Raw genomic sequence first — 15,680 nt, 5'->3', positions numbered from 1 at the left:
AACACAATGTAGCGTACCTCACCTTTCACAACACACGCGTCTCCAACCCGGGTTAGGGAGCTTTAAGTAGGTTACTTTGGCCGGTTGCTTTCGCTTACGGCCATACCACGCTGAACACGCCCGATCTCGTCCGATCTCGGAAGCTAAGCAGCGTCGGGCCTGGTTAGTACTTGGATGGGAGACCGCCTGGGAATACCAGGTGCCGTAAGCTTTTCTCTCCATCAGCCAGTGAAACTTTTTTTTTTTCAGGCTGTCTGTCTGTGCGTGCCTGCTCCCTAGTACGTAGACGTTCCAACCCCTTTGAATATTTGCTTCCTCCGTTTGAAAGCAAAATAAATAAATAAATAAATAAATAAATAAATAAATAAATAAATAAATAAATAAATAAATAAATAAATAAATACATAGGTAGGAAATATAGGCTAAGCCAGCAACAGGTCGGAAAAAATTGCACGAGTTGACTGTAAACAGCTGGCGGATTGGGGGAGTTTTAGTGCTTGTTTTCATCTGGAATGTTTAGCTTATTTTTTGGGGTGACAGCTTTGTTTTCGATGTAGTTTTCACCGTGTTGTACAATTCCCGGTCTCGCTGTGTTCATTCGCCCAAGAGCTGCAAAGTAATTTTTTCAACGCTGTCTGAGTATGGAAAATAGCCTATAGTCTGCATGGCCTTCGACATCCCAGATATTGTAGTGTTTTCCTGAACAACTGTAGGTTACTCGTTTCAGGATGTCCAAGTAGAGCGAGTGACCAAAGTTCCTGTTTTTACGCACAGCGAATTGATATATGAAAAGCTAATATCAGCGTGCTTCATGAAGTTTTGCTTGACAGCAGTTGCTACTACATAGCCTATGTTGTCGGATTAGATGCAGCATTCGATTGACGTGTGTCTACTATTACGTATAAGGCCTATATAAACCGTGCGCTAAGGAGAAGCGCTCATTCACGTCTCCGTCGCCGGAGGGAGCGCCACGCTTTCTGTCGCTAGTGTACATCTGGACATGTATGGATCATTGGCTGCCAGTGACTCTAGCACACCAGTAGAGAACTGCATTTGGAGCAGTTGTTTTTTCTTTCTCCGTGGCGAAGATGAAGCAAAGAGGATCCACGAAACAACCCTCTTTACAACACATGACCTGAATGCGCAGTCCTAACTGGCCAGAGACCCAACTCGGAGCGTCCGCATCCCGACCGGTATGTGTACGTTGTTTTCATTGAGAGGCTAAGTTTCTAAAACGAAGCTCATATTTTATGAATTGTAAATTAGGGCTGTTCTCTCCAATGAAACGTCTCCTGTGTTTTCGCTCTGCTTAGAGAAACGGATTTTTTTTTTTTAAATCCCATCAAATACTTAGTGGTTTTATATTCTCATGCATGGCCAGACACTGATTTCTCTCCTTAGCTTTGAGTATCATCTTTGTTTGAAAAGCTGAGCTTTTTTTTTACTCCAGTGACATTTTCTAATTTACTTGTGGTAGTTTCAAATGGTGTACACACCAAGTGGTTTTTGCCCTGCTATGTCACCATTACAATTTATTTAGCTTCTAAAGAAATCTGTGAGCGTTTTAATCAGAGATAAAGCTGCCCTATGTATGTTGTACTGTGAGTAAAGTATGTGCACTTGCCTAACCAAACTCTTCTGTCAGTACCCATCGTTTTTAGGATAAAGAAGGAACAGTTATTGGAAATGTTACCAAGTTTTAAATGCCATTTGTTGTATTCTTCACTTTCAAAGTTGAACTCCACGCGGAAAATGCGCCCTTGTTTTCTTGAACACAATGTAGCGTACCTCACCTTTCACAACACACGCGTCTCCAACCCGGGTTAGGGAGCTTTAAGTAGGTTACTTTGGCCGGTTGCTTTCGCTTACGGCCATACCACGCTGAACACGCCCGATCTCGTCCGATCTCGGAAGCTAAGCAGCGTCGGGCCTGGTTAGTACTTGGATGGGAGACCGCCTGGGAATACCAGGTGCCGTAAGCTTTTCTCTCCATCAGCCAGTGAAACTTTTTTTTTTTTCAGGCTGTCTGTCTGTGCGTGCCTGCTCCCTAGTACGTAGACGTTCCAACCCCTTTGAATATTTGCTTCCTCCGTTTGAAAGCAAAATAAAGAAATACATAAATAAATAAATAAATAAATGCATCGGTAGGAAATATAGGCTAAGCCAGCAACAGGTCGGAAAAAATTGCACGAGTTGACTGTAAACAGCTGGCGGATTGGGGGAGTTTTAGTGCTTGTTTTCATCTGGAATGTTTAGCTTATTTTTTGGGGTGACAGCTTTGTTTTCGATGTAGTTTTCACCGTGTTGTACAATTCCCGGTCTCGCTGTGTTCATTCGCCCAAGAGCTGCAAAGTAATTTTTTCAACACTGTCTGAGTATGGAAAATAGCCTATAGTCTGCATGGCCTTCGACATCCCAGATATTGTAGTGTTTTCCTGAACAACTGTAGGTTACTCGTTTCAGGATGTCCAAGTAGAGCGAGTGACCAAAGTTCCTGTTTTTACGCACAGCGAATTGATATATGAAAAGCTAATATCAGCGTGCTTCATGAAGTTTTGCTTGACAGCAGTTGCTACTACATAGCCTATGTTGTCGGATTAGATGCAGCATTCGATTGACGTGTGTCTACTATTACGTATAAGGCCTATATAAACCGTGCGCTAAGGAGAAGCGCTCATTCACGTCTCCGTCGCCGGAGGGAGCGCCACGCTTTCTGTCGCTAGTGTACATCTGGACATGTATGGATCATTGGCTGCCAGTGACTCTAGCACACCAGTAGAGAACTGCATTTGGAGCAGTTGTTTTTTCTTTCTCCGTGGCGAAGATGAAGCAAAGAGGATCCACGAAACAACCCTCTTTACAACACATGACCTGAATGCGCAGTCCTAACTGGCCAGAGACCCAACTCGGAGCGTCCGCATCCCGACCGGTATGTGTACGTTGTTTTCATTGAGAGGCTAAGTTTCTAAAACGAAGCTCATATTTTATGAATTGTAAATTAGGGCTGTTCTCTCCAATGAAACGTCCCCTGTGTTTTCGCTCTGCTTAGAAAAACTGATTTTTTTTTTTTTTATATCCCATCAAATACTTAGTGGTTTTATATTCTCATGCATGGCCAGACACTGATTTCTCTCCTTAGCTTTGAGTATCATCTTTGTTTGAAAAGCTGAGCTTTTTTTTACTCCAGTGACATTTTCTAATTTACTTGTGGTAGTTTCAAATGGTGTACACACCAAGTGGTTTTTGCCATGCTATGTCACCATTACAATTTATTTAGCTTCTAAACAAATCTGTGAGCGTTTTAATCAGAGATAAAGCTGCCCTATGTATGTTGTACTGTGAGTAAAGTATGTGCACTTGCCTAACCAAACTCTTCTGTCAGTACCCATCGTTTTTAGGATAAAGAAGGAACAGTTATTGGAAATGTTACCAAGTTTTAAATGCCATTTGTTGTATTCTTCACTTTCAAAGTTGAACTCCACGCGGAAAATGCGCCTTTGTTTTCTTGAACACAATGTAGCGTACCTCACCTTTCACAACACACGCGTCTCCAACCCGGGTTCGGGAGCTTTAAGTAGGTTACTTTGGCCGGTTGCTTTCGCTTACGGCCATACCACGCTGAACACGCCCGATCTCGTCCGATCTCGGAAGCTAAGCAGCGTCGGGCCTGGTTAGTACTTGGATGGGAGACCGCCTGGGAATACCAGGTGCCGTAAGCTTTTCTCTCCATCAGCCAGTGAAACTTTTTTTTTTTTCAGGCTGTCTGTCTGTGCGTGCCTGCTCCCTAGTACGTAGACGTTCCAACCCCTTTGAATATTTGCTTCCTCCGTTTGAAAGCAAAATAAATAAATAAATAAATAAATAAATAAATAAATACATAGGTAGGAAATATAGGCTAAGCCAGCAACAGGTCGGAAAAAATTGCACGAGTTGACTGTAAACAGCTGGCGGATTGGGGGAGTTTTAGTGCTTGTTTTCATCTGGAATGTTTAGCTTATTTTTTGGGGTGACAGCTTTGTTTTCGATGTAGTTTTCACCGTGTTGTACAATTCCCGGTCTCGCTGTGTTCATTCGCCCAAGAGCTGCAAAGTAATTTTTTCAACACTGTCTGAGTATGGAAAATAGCCTATAGTCTGCATGGCCTTCGACATCCCAGATATTGTAGTGTTTTCCTGAACAACTGTAGGTTACTCGTTTCAGGATGTCCAAGTAGAGCGAGTGACCAAAGTTCCTGTTTTTACGCACAGCGAATTGATATATGAAAAGCTAATATCAGCGTGCTTCATGAAGTTTTGCTTGACAGCAGTTGCTACTACATAGCCTATGTTGTCGGATTAGATGCAGCATTCGATTGACGTGTGTCTACTATTACGTATAAGGCCTATATAAACCGTGCGCTAAGGAGAAGCGCTCATTCACGTCTCCGTCGCCGGAGGGAGCGCCACGCTTTCTGTCGCTAGTGTACATCTGGACATGTATGGATCATTGGCTGCCAGTGACTCTAGCACACCAGTAGAGAACTGCATTTGGAGCAGTTGTTTTTTCTTTCTCCGTGGCGAAGATGAAGCAAAGAGGATCCACGAAACAACCCTCTTTACAACACATGACCTGAATGCGCAGTCCTAACTGGCCAGAGACCCAACTCGGAGCGTCCGCATCCCGACCGGTATGTGTACGTTGTTTTCATTGAGAGGCTAAGTTTCTAAAACGAAGCTCATATTTTATGAATTGTAAATTAGGGCTGTTCTCTCCAATGAAACGTCTCCTGTGTTTTCGCTCTGCTTAGAGAAACGGATTTTTTTTTTTTAAATCCCATCAAATACTTAGTGGTTTTATATTCTCATGCATGGCCAGACACTGATTTCTCTCCTTAGCTTTGAGTATCATCTTTGTTTGAAAAGCTGAGCTTTTTTTTTACTCCAGTGACATTTTCTAATTTACTTGTGGTAGTTTCAAATGGTGTACACACCAAGTGGTTTTTGCCCTGCTATGTCACCATTACAATTTATTTAGCTTCTAAAGAAATCTGTGAGCGTTTTAATCAGAGATAAAGCTGCCCTATGTATGTTGTACTGTGAGTAAAGTATGTGCACTTGCCTAACCAAACTCTTCTGTCAGTACCCATCGTTTTTAGGATAAAGAAGGAACAGTTATTGGAAATGTTACCAAGTTTTAAATGCCATTTGTTGTATTCTTCACTTTCAAAGTTGAACTCCACGCGGAAAATGCGCCCTTGTTTTCTTGAACACAATGTAGCGTACCTCACCTTTCACAACACACGCGTCTCCAACCCGGGTTAGGGAGCTTTAAGTAGGTTACTTTGGCCGGTTGCTTTCGCTTACGGCCATACCACGCTGAACACGCCCGATCTCGTCCGATCTCGGAAGCTAAGCAGCGTCGGGCCTGGTTAGTACTTGGATGGGAGACCGCCTGGGAATACCAGGTGCCGTAAGCTTTTCTCTCCATCAGCCAGTGAAACTTTTTTTTTTTTCAGGCTGTCTGTCTGTGCGTGCCTGCTCCCTAGTACGTAGACGTTCCAACCCCTTTGAATATTTGCTTCCTCCGTTTGAAAGCAAAATAAAGAAATACATAAATAAATAAATAAATAAATGCATCGGTAGGAAATATAGGCTAAGCCAGCAACAGGTCGGAAAAAATTGCACGAGTTGACTGTAAACAGCTGGCGGATTGGGGGAGTTTTAGTGCTTGTTTTCATCTGGAATGTTTAGCTTATTTTTTGGGGTGACAGCTTTGTTTTCGATGTAGTTTTCACCGTGTTGTACAATTCCCGGTCTCGCTGTGTTCATTCGCCCAAGAGCTGCAAAGTAATTTTTTCAACACTGTCTGAGTATGGAAAATAGCCTATAGTCTGCATGGCCTTCGACATCCCAGATATTGTAGTGTTTTCCTGAACAACTGTAGGTTACTCGTTTCAGGATGTCCAAGTAGAGCGAGTGACCAAAGTTCCTGTTTTTACGCACAGCGAATTGATATATGAAAAGCTAATATCAGCGTGCTTCATGAAGTTTTGCTTGACAGCAGTTGCTACTACATAGCCTATGTTGTCGGATTAGATGCAGCATTCGATTGACGTGTGTCTACTTGTCACTCCCTCAGGAAATACGCAAAGCCTTAGTTCTCAGTTACGGGTGGTTTATTTTTCTTTCTTTAATTAATCTTCGTCCACCGTCGAACTGTTAAGAGTTCGGTAATAAACACAATACATTCACTCAGTTAAAAGGCAATATAAAACACTCAATCACATATTATCATTTAGCAATTAAGTCCACATACCTCGCTGGCTGCACACACCATGAGGGAATGAGAAACAAAAAACCCCACAGTCTTGCGATATAAAAGCTTAAAAGGTCCAGTGTGAAAAAGTCTTAAACTACGTGGAATGCCGACATGACCACGAGTTATCACACGCACAGCACTCGGCCGTCCAGGTGAGCTGTGCAACACTTTCAAATGTCCGTGTGGAACATGTACTAAATTGACCTTTAGGCCTATCAGGTGATGCAACACACACAAAAGGTAACCCAAAATATACACAACATAATATCGCAAATCATAACAACAATAAACCAAAATCATACAAAACAAAATCAACCTTGGCAGTTACACTCCCACCAAATCATAACAGTGATTTCACCTAATTCATTTTAGACATTGTACTCACATTTTACCCTGAATTGACCTTAAGTCTATGGTTGCAAAGGAACCCATGACTTTCATTCAGCCTCAAGCAATAAAATGATCTTTTGCACAGGTCTCTCAAGATAAACATGCTTAGAGGTGCGCTTTCCTTGCTCGTCTAAGGTGGAGTCATTCATGAGCAATTTCACTTTTCTGACTCTGCCATCAGTACTAGGATATACCTCTACTACCCTTGCCAATCTCCATTTATTGCGTGGAGTACCATCCTCTTTTAGGATGACAATGTCATTGACCCTTGTGTTTCTTTTATCCTTTTGCCATACTTGTCTTAGTTGGAGATTGAGTAAATACTCCTTCTTCCATCTAGTCCAAAATTCATTCGCCAAGAACTGCACCTGTCGCCATTTCTTGCGCAGGTACAGATCCTGACTCACAAACTGCCCAGGAGGGGGTGCTGTAATACTGGATTTCATTGTAAGGAAGTGATTTGGAGTAAGAGGTTCAAGACTCAATGGATCATGTAAATGCTCAGTTGTCAGAGGTCTACTATTTATAATAGCCATTACTTCATAGAGAAAGGTTCTTAGTGAGGCACTGTCAAGTCTTTTACCAGCCTGATCAAGGATTGCTGTTAGAACACTTCTGATCGTTCTAATCTGCCTTTCCCAGACACCTCCCATATGGCTTGATGATGGAATGTTCATTTTGAACTCACATCCATGTTCCTTCAACTGTTCCTGATTGAGGTCTTCCATTGCCTTCATGAACTCTCTTTGAGCGCCAACAAAGTTGGTACCTTGATCACATCTCAACTGCCGAACCTTTCCACGAATTGCAATAAATGCTCGCAATGCATTAATGAACGCATCTGTAGTAAGGTCCTCCAGCATTTCAATATGTATGGCTCTAGAACACATACAAGTGAAGAGCAGGCCGTACCTTTTCAGTTCCTTTCTCCCTTCCTTCACATAAAATGGTCCGAAGCAATCTAAGCCGCAATAAGTGAATGGGGATGTCACTTCCATTCTTTCTGGTGGTAAATCTGCCATCTTGGGATCTTGTGTGGGCCTTCTGTACCTTCTACAGATCAAGCACTTGTAGATGTGGGAGGAAACTGCACTGCTGCACCCTATGATCCAAATTCCGTTGGAACGTAATTCATTTACAGTTAATCCTCTTCCTTGGTGGTGCACCTTCTCGTGGTAGTGCTTGATGAGTAAGGACGACACATGACTTGACCGTGGCATTATGGCAGGATGTTTGATGTGTGGATGAAGAACAGATCTAGTCAACCGCCCTCCAACCCTAAGCACACCATCTTCATCGACAAATGGGCTGAGTTTGTACAATTTATTTGCCTTATCTCTGGATTTTACTTCGTTGGATTGCTTTATGCTTTTGATTTCACCACTGAATGCTTCCATTTGAGCCAATTTGATTATGAAAAGTTCAGTTTCTTGTCTTTCTTTGATGCTTGTAGCTCCATTTACTCTTGGGCTAACACCCTTTACCTGCTTGGCATAACGCTTGAGACAAGCAATCGCCTTGACGACCCTTCTCCAGTCAGAAAACTTAGTCAGATGGCTTAACAATGTCCTCTCTTCCTTTACTTCAGTACTCAACACTTGGATTTTTCTCAGCTCAGGATCCTCATCATTGACCTCTCCCACCCTAACATCTCCAATGAGTAGCTGCTCCTTCCATAGAAAATCTGGACCTGTGAACCAATTGGAAGACATCAGCTGATCTACAGTTAGGCCTCTTGATGCATGATCTGCAGGGTTGTCTTCCGAGCGTACAAAGTGCCATTTCATGGAATCTGTAAGAGACTTGATTCTTTGGATTCTGTTTGCCACGAACACCTGGAAACGCCTGGCATCATTATTTATATATCCAAGAACAACCTTTGAGTCAGTCCAGAAATATTCTTGAAGCCCTTCTAGTTCCAGCTCATTTCTAAGCATGACACTTGTCCTTGCTGCCACCACTGCTGCAGATAATTCAAGCCGGGGTATTGTAGTTACCTTAGTAGGGGCAACACGCGCTTTCCCCATGACCAATGAACAATAGACATCTCCACAAGCACTGATTACTCTGAGATAAGTGCATTCCCCATAACCTGTGCTGCTAGCATCTGAGAAATGATGGAACTCATACTGCTTAACGTCTGAATTTCGCTGGCACATAGCACCTTCTGATCCTTATACTGGATAAGTTTGGGAGATCTTGTAGCCACAACTCCCACTGTATTCCACACTCTTCTGGGAGTGGCTCATCCCAACCGACCTTGTCTCGACAGAGGTGTTGTAGGATCTGTTTTCCACGAAGGATAAAGGGTGCTACAAAACCCAACGGGTCATAGATGGAAGCGACCGTACCCAACACTCCCCTTCTAGTCATTGGACGTTCCTTGACAATAATTCTGAATTGGAAGTCATCAGAGGATACACACCATTGGACGCCGAGAACTCGTTCCATGAATGGTTCTCCAAGGGCCATGTCCAGATCTTTGATGCTTGGAGCGCACTCTTCCTCTGGAATTGATCTCAAAACCTCCTTGCTGTTAGAAATGAACTTATGTAAACGAAGCTTGCCCATCATACAGAGTTGTCTTGCTTCCTTGATAAGCTGGATTGCTTCAGCATCAGAGGTCACACTCGCAAGCCCATCGTCAACATAAAAGTTTCTCTGGATGAATGTAACAGTGTTTTGGTTAAACTGACCTTGACCTTTGGCAGCTAGATGTTGAAACCCAAAGTTGGCACAGCCAGGTGAAGATGCTGCCCCGAATAGGTGAACCTTCATTCGAAAGATTGATGGTGGTGACTCAAGATCACGATTCTTCCACCATAAAAACCTCAGATAGTCTTGGTCTTGGGGCCTTACATGGAATTGATGAAACATTTGTTCCACATCACATGTTATGGCGACTGGGCCTTTGCGAAACCTACAGAGAACTCCCAGCAAGGTGTTTGTGAGCTCTGGTCCAGTGAGGAGGTGGTCATTTAAGGATGTGTCCTGAAACCGTGCTGAACAATCGAAGACGACACGTATCTTCCCAGGCTTTTGAGGGTGATAAACCCCATGATGGGGAATATACCAAACGGGATTACTGCTGACCTGTTCTTCTGGAACTTGTTCTGCATCGCCACGGTTGATAAGGTCTTCCATGAAGTTAAAGTAGTCTGAACGGTATTTCTGATCCCTTTTGAGTCTTCTTCCCAAACACATCAAACGTTGAACAGCACAGGACTTGTTGTTGGGTAGTCTTGGTCCATCTTGTTTAAAAGGTAGAGGCATTTCAAGATGACCATCTGGCTTGTGTTTTATTCCATCTTTCAGCTTAGTCAGAAATTGAAGATCTTCCTGAGAAAGTGTTGCATCTTCTCCTGCTTGCTCGCTGAAATCAGATTCAAGCACCTTCATGACATCATCAGGGGTGATCATTTCCTTGATCCGAGTTCTAAAGACAAAGTGAACTTCACCTTTGAGCTGGATTGGCGAGTTGTGTTTAGGAGTTACTTGTCTTACGAAGATGCGATGACTTACACCGACTGCATCACCATGGTGTTCCATAGGGTCGCAATAGCTTACTATACTCCATCCTAGGTCAGTTTTTTGTGCGAACGGTTGGTTTTCTTCTCCACACACAACTTCCCTTGGCATAAGAGCTTGTGGGCAATTATACCCAATCAACAGGCCAATTTCACAATCCTTTAATGGAGAAATGTCTTCTGCAAGATGTTCTAAATGTGGCCACGCTTTAGCAGTTTCTGGAATGGGAATATGCGATCTCGTAGCAGGAATGAATTCCCTTGTGTAAACTGTTGGCACTGTGATCCTTTTGGAGGAAAACAGCCCTCTTATCCTTAAGCCCTTGAGCCTTTTGCTGGACACAATTGTGCCTGTCGATGACATAGTGGACAGTTTCAGCTTCACCGGTTCAGTTTCTGCATCTAAAGCGTCAGCCACTTCTTCTATAATGAAGGACGAATCACTTTGTGAATCTAGAAGGGCATACACCAGAACTTCCTTGCCCGAGTCACTGGACACATAGACAGGTACTATTGTTGAAGTCTGGATAGTACTATTGCCATCTTTAACAATTCTATTAGATGTACTTGTGGTAATGTTGTGTGGCATTGAATATGGCTTTTTCTGACTGTGGTTTATTACCTCGGATTGTCCTCGATTAGATTCTTGAGTTGAGCGCTCTTCGTGTAGGCATGTAGGGTGACGCCTTGAGCAGATATCACAAGTCATCCGCCTCCTACAGTTCTTTGATTGGTGGCCAGGATTTAAGCAACCAAAGCAGAGTTTTTGAGTCTGGATGAATTTGACTCGATCGGCAACTTGACTTTCAAGAAATGCATAACACTTGTGTAGGCTGTGACCTGCTATATTACAAAACATGCATGTGTCCGAGTTCCTCTCACTGGTGTCGACAGTAAAGATCCGGGCACCAATGTTCTGATTCTTGAAAGGCACAGCATTCTGGTTCTTGTTCTTTGCCTTTTCAGATTCACATGATTGTAATGCTTGATAAGATGTTATTGGATTGCAAGCTATACTAGCTTCCATTGAAAGGAAGGTCACAAAATAACTAAATGTTGGAAATCTTCCATGCTCTAACAGGTAGTGTGTGGCACTTCGGTTCCATCTAAGGCTTAACCATTCAGGCAGCTTGGCAGTAAGTTTTTGGTTTTCCATTGAGTCATTAAGAACATGTAAACTCTCATTGTGAATCATAGCATATTCACAACTGCGTAGGAAATCAACAAATCTTCTTAGTTCGGCACTCTCTCTAGTTGCTATTCTTGGCCAGGCAAGCAATTTGTCTCTAAAAGCTTTAGCAATGACAAATGGTTGGCCATATCTTTCATTAAGGAGATCCCAGGCCGCACTGTATGAATCTTCTGAGCCAAGCAAAAAATGACCCTCTAAAGCCTCTCTGACTACCCCACCGACGTATTTCTGAAGGAAAAAGACCTTTTCTGAGGTGGGAATATTTTTTCTCTCAATTAAGGTCTGAAAGGATGACCTCCAGTGGTTAAACTTAAGTGGATCGCCATTAAAGATGGAAGGCTCTGGAACTGGTAGTCTGTTCGCTGATATAGCCTCGGCCAAAACTCTCACAAAATTCCCAGTGTCACTTGGATACGCACTTCCTACAGTCATGTCTTGTGGTGGTTGCAAATGCCTGTCCACCGATTTAACTTGCTTAACTGCATGCACAGCTGAGGGAAGCTCAAGATGTTGTGATGCAGGCTCCTGGTCTAGGTCAAGATTTTCGTCAAAGACTTGAAGCTTTGCCTTGGCAGCATTTATCCTTTTTAATTCTTCCAAGCGATCAAGCTCTCTTTTTAGGATGTCAACAGATCGTTTTCTGGTAGCATTCTCTTCTTGCTGCTTCCTCAGGAGGGCCGCCTCTCGTTTCTGTCTTTCCATCTTGCGTTCAACTTCTTCCTTTTCCTCCTGTAAGAGACGAACCAACGCAGCTTCTTCTTGGTCTGCAGCCTTCTGCTTCTCCTCCGCTTCGAGTCTTCGGAGCTCGTCTTGGCGGCGCTCTTGCTCTGCCATGATTCTCAATACAGCTTGTGTATATTCAAACTCAACAGCAGCCTGTTGTCTTTTTACAAATGATGCGTTGGAATTAGTCTCGTGGGCAGAAAGTGAAATACTTGAAGTTGAAGAGGCGAAAACAGAATCTGCATCGGGCCAAATCATCTCCTCATCTGTTCCTTGCATTTGATAATGAGCATTCTGTGTGACAATCTTAGTGACCGATGTACTTTTGTCCAACTTGCAGCGTAGGTCATGAGATGGGGTGTCGATACTTCTATATGCATCATAAACTTTATTAAGATCAGTTAATTCTTTCTGCATTCGGCTTATGTTGTCTTGTAAGACGCTACTAGTATCCTGTCTCATGACAGATTTTTTAGCTACCTTTGTCAGAACCTTCCAGCATTCATAAATCGAGTAGAAACGGCGCAGAAGCCCACTTAACTTTTCTTCTTGCAATTCCCTCCCCTTTTCAGTTAATGTACGAGATCTTTCACTTCTACGAGGGTCTTCAGTTTGTATAACTGGTTGGGCAGTGTTAGAATTAACCGTTTGCTGTGGCTCTGTTGCTTCTTTTAAGGCAGCTACACCCTGCGGTTCTTTGTTTGACTGGGACATTTTATATTATTTTAGAAAATGAACTAGGAGAGTAATCAGTAGACTATGAATAAAAAGGAGAGAATGATTTTGATAGCCTACCCAAATAAATTAACTTAGACAGGTTACTGTCCCTTAAGCATTAGGCTTACAGTTACAAGACTTGACTATACATAAGAGCAACATACACTTCAAAGGCGTATAGTTAGCCTAAATGAACTAATGAAAAATCAGCCATAAATGCAAATTGTCCATGGACCTAAGCATCAAATGTCAACATAAGTTAACTAGTACATGTGCACACATTTTTCAACATTCAATTCAATGAATACAAACTAAATGCTCGTTCATAACTTAAAATACCATAGGCTGTAGGCTACAAAGTTCAAAGTGTTTTGGACACAACCCAGCCCGACGTTTTCGTGCAAAAAAACGAACTGTGTGTTTTTAATTCTAGACTAAATGTTTGCTTATCTGTTTAGTGTCTCTCCAACACGCCAGGTTTGGGGAAACTTCGGCAGGTCCGTCTTCGGCAGTTGTAGCCCAACTCTATCCAACTCCGCTTGGAATTCGCAGTCACGCAGGTGGATCCGATTAGCGTTTGCACTCAGCTGAGCGCGACACTAGCTCCTAGGTTGATTAGTTCCAACCTCGGCAACGGGCTCCACAAAGGCCGGGAAGAAAGGATCAAGGGCAGCTCCGGGTTCAGCTTGCTTGCAGGCGGTAGGCTATGGCTTGCTTACTGGTGCCGAGTTCGACTGTCACTCCCTCAGGAAATACGCAAAGCCTTAGTTCTCAGTTACGGGTGGTTTATTTTTCTTTCTTTAATTAATCTTCGTCCACCGTCGAACTGTTAAGAGTTCGGTAATAAACACAATACATTCACTCAGTTAAAAGGCAATATAAAACACTCAATCACATATTATCATTTAGCAATTAAGTCCACATACCTCGCTGGCTGCACACACCATGAGGGAATGAGAAACAAAAAACCCCACAGTCTTGCGATATAAAAGCTTAAAAGGTCCAGTGTGAAAAAGTCTTAAACTACGTGGAATGCCGACATGACCACGAGTTATCACACGCACAGCACTCGGCCGTCCAGGTGAGCTGTGCAACACTTTCAAATGTCCGTGTGGAACATGTACTAAATTGACCTTTAGGCCTATCAGGTGATGCAACACACACAAAAGGTAACCCAAAATATACACAACATAATATCGCAAATCATAACAACAATAAACCAAAATCATACAAAACAAAATCAACCTTGGCAGTTACACTACTATTACGTATAAGGCCTATATAAACCGTGCGCTAAGGAGAAGCGCTCATTCACGTCTCCGTCGCCGGAGGGAGCGCCACGCTTTCTGTCGCTAGTGTACATCTGGACATGTATGGATCATTGGCTGCCAGTGACTCTAGCACACCAGTAGAGAACTGCATTTGGAGCAGTTGTTTTTTCTTTCTCCGTGGCGAAGATGAAGCAAAGAGGATCCACGAAACAACCCTCTTTACAACACATGACCTGAATGCGCAGTCCTAACTGGCCAGAGACCCAACTCGGAGCGTCCGCATCCCGACCGGTAGCCTATGTGTACGTTGTTTTCATTGAGAGGCTAAGTTTCTAAAACGAAGCTCATATTTTATGAATTGTAAATTAGGGCTGTTCTCTCCAATGAAACGTCTCCTGTGTTTTCGCTCTGCTTAGAGAAACGGATTTTTTTTTTTTAAATCCCATCAAATACTTAGTGGTTTTATATTCTCATGCATGGCCAGACACTGATTTCTCTCCTTAGCTTTGAGTATCATCTTTGTTTGAAAAGCTGAGCTTTTTTTTTACTCCAGTGACATTTTCTAATTTACTTGTGGTAGTTTCAAATGGTGTACACACCAAGTGGTTTTTGCCATGCTATGTCACCATTACAATTTATTTAGCTTCTAAAGAAATCTGTGAGCGTTTTAATCAGAGATAAAGCTGCCCTATGTATGTTGTACTGTGAGTAAAGTATGTGCACTTGCCTAACCAAACTCTTCTGTCAGTACCCATCGTTTTTAGGATAAAGAAGGAACAGTTATTGGAAATGTTACCAAGTTTTAAATGCCATTTGTTGTATTCTTCACTTTCAAAGTTGAACTCCACGCGGAAAATGCGCCCTTGTTTTCTTGAACACAATGTAGCGTACCTCACCTTTCACAACACACGCGTCTCCAACCCGGGTTAGGGAGCTTTAAGTAGGTTACTTTGGCCGGTTGCTTTCGCTTACGGCCATACCACGCTGAACACGCCCGATCTCGTCCGATCTCGGAAGCTAAGCAGCGTCGGGCCTGTTTAGTACTTGGATGGGAGACCGCCTGGGAATACCAGGTGCCGTAAGCTTTTCTCTCCATCAGCCAGTGAAACTTTTTTTTTTTTCAGGCTGTCTGTCTGTGCGTGCCTGCTCCCTAGTACGTAGACGTTCCAACCCCTTTGAATATTTGCTTCCTCCGTTTGAAAGCAAAATAAAGAAATACATAAATAAATAAATAAATAAATGCATCGGTAGGAAATATAGGCTAAGCCAGCAACAGGTCGGAAAAAATTGCACGAGTTGACTGTAAACAGCTGGCGGATTGGGGGAGTTTTAGTGCTTGTTTTCATCTGGAATGTTTAGCTTATTTTTTGGGGTGACAGCTTTGTTTTCGATGTAGTTTTCACCGTGTTGTACAATTCCCGGTCTCGCTGTGTTCATTCGCCCAAGAGCTGCAAAGTAATTTTTTCAACACTGTCTGAGTATGGAAAATAGCCTATAGTCTGCATGGCCTTCGACATCCCAGATATTGTAGTGTTTTCCTGAACAACTGTAGGTTACTCGTTT

The 15,680-nt window shown here is 42.9% G+C and overlaps 5 non-coding genes across 5 annotated transcripts; all 5 read left to right on the top strand.

The window, feature by feature from the left end:
• The first annotated feature begins 92 nt into the window (after positions 1 to 92).
• Positions 93 to 211, top strand: LOC134075757 (5S ribosomal RNA). The gene has a single exon (XR_009938478.1). It is a non-coding gene; the product is annotated as a 5S ribosomal RNA (ribosomal RNA).
• A 1,652-nt stretch (positions 212 to 1,863) lies between these two features.
• On the top strand, positions 1,864 to 1,982 carry LOC134075638 (5S ribosomal RNA). The gene has a single exon (XR_009938378.1). It is a non-coding gene; the product is annotated as a 5S ribosomal RNA (ribosomal RNA).
• Positions 1,983 to 3,600: 1,618 nt separating this feature from the next.
• Positions 3,601 to 3,719, top strand: LOC134075520 (5S ribosomal RNA). The gene has a single exon (XR_009938264.1). It is a non-coding gene; the product is annotated as a 5S ribosomal RNA (ribosomal RNA).
• Positions 3,720 to 5,336: 1,617 nt separating this feature from the next.
• On the top strand, positions 5,337 to 5,455 carry LOC134075402 (5S ribosomal RNA). Its single transcript, XR_009938154.1, has one exon. It is a non-coding gene; the product is annotated as a 5S ribosomal RNA (ribosomal RNA).
• Positions 5,456 to 15,083: 9,628 nt separating this feature from the next.
• LOC134075370 (5S ribosomal RNA) lies at positions 15,084 to 15,202 on the top strand. The gene has a single exon (XR_009938125.1). It is a non-coding gene; the product is annotated as a 5S ribosomal RNA (ribosomal RNA).
• Positions 15,203 to 15,680: the final 478 nt, after the last annotated feature.

The sequence above is a fragment of the Sardina pilchardus genome, chromosome 2, assembly GCF_963854185.1.
Source record: "Sardina pilchardus chromosome 2, fSarPil1.1, whole genome shotgun sequence".
In the NCBI taxonomy this organism is placed as follows: Eukaryota; Metazoa; Chordata; class Actinopteri; order Clupeiformes; family Clupeidae; genus Sardina; species Sardina pilchardus.
This window is presented reverse-complemented; position numbering and strand designations above follow the sequence as displayed.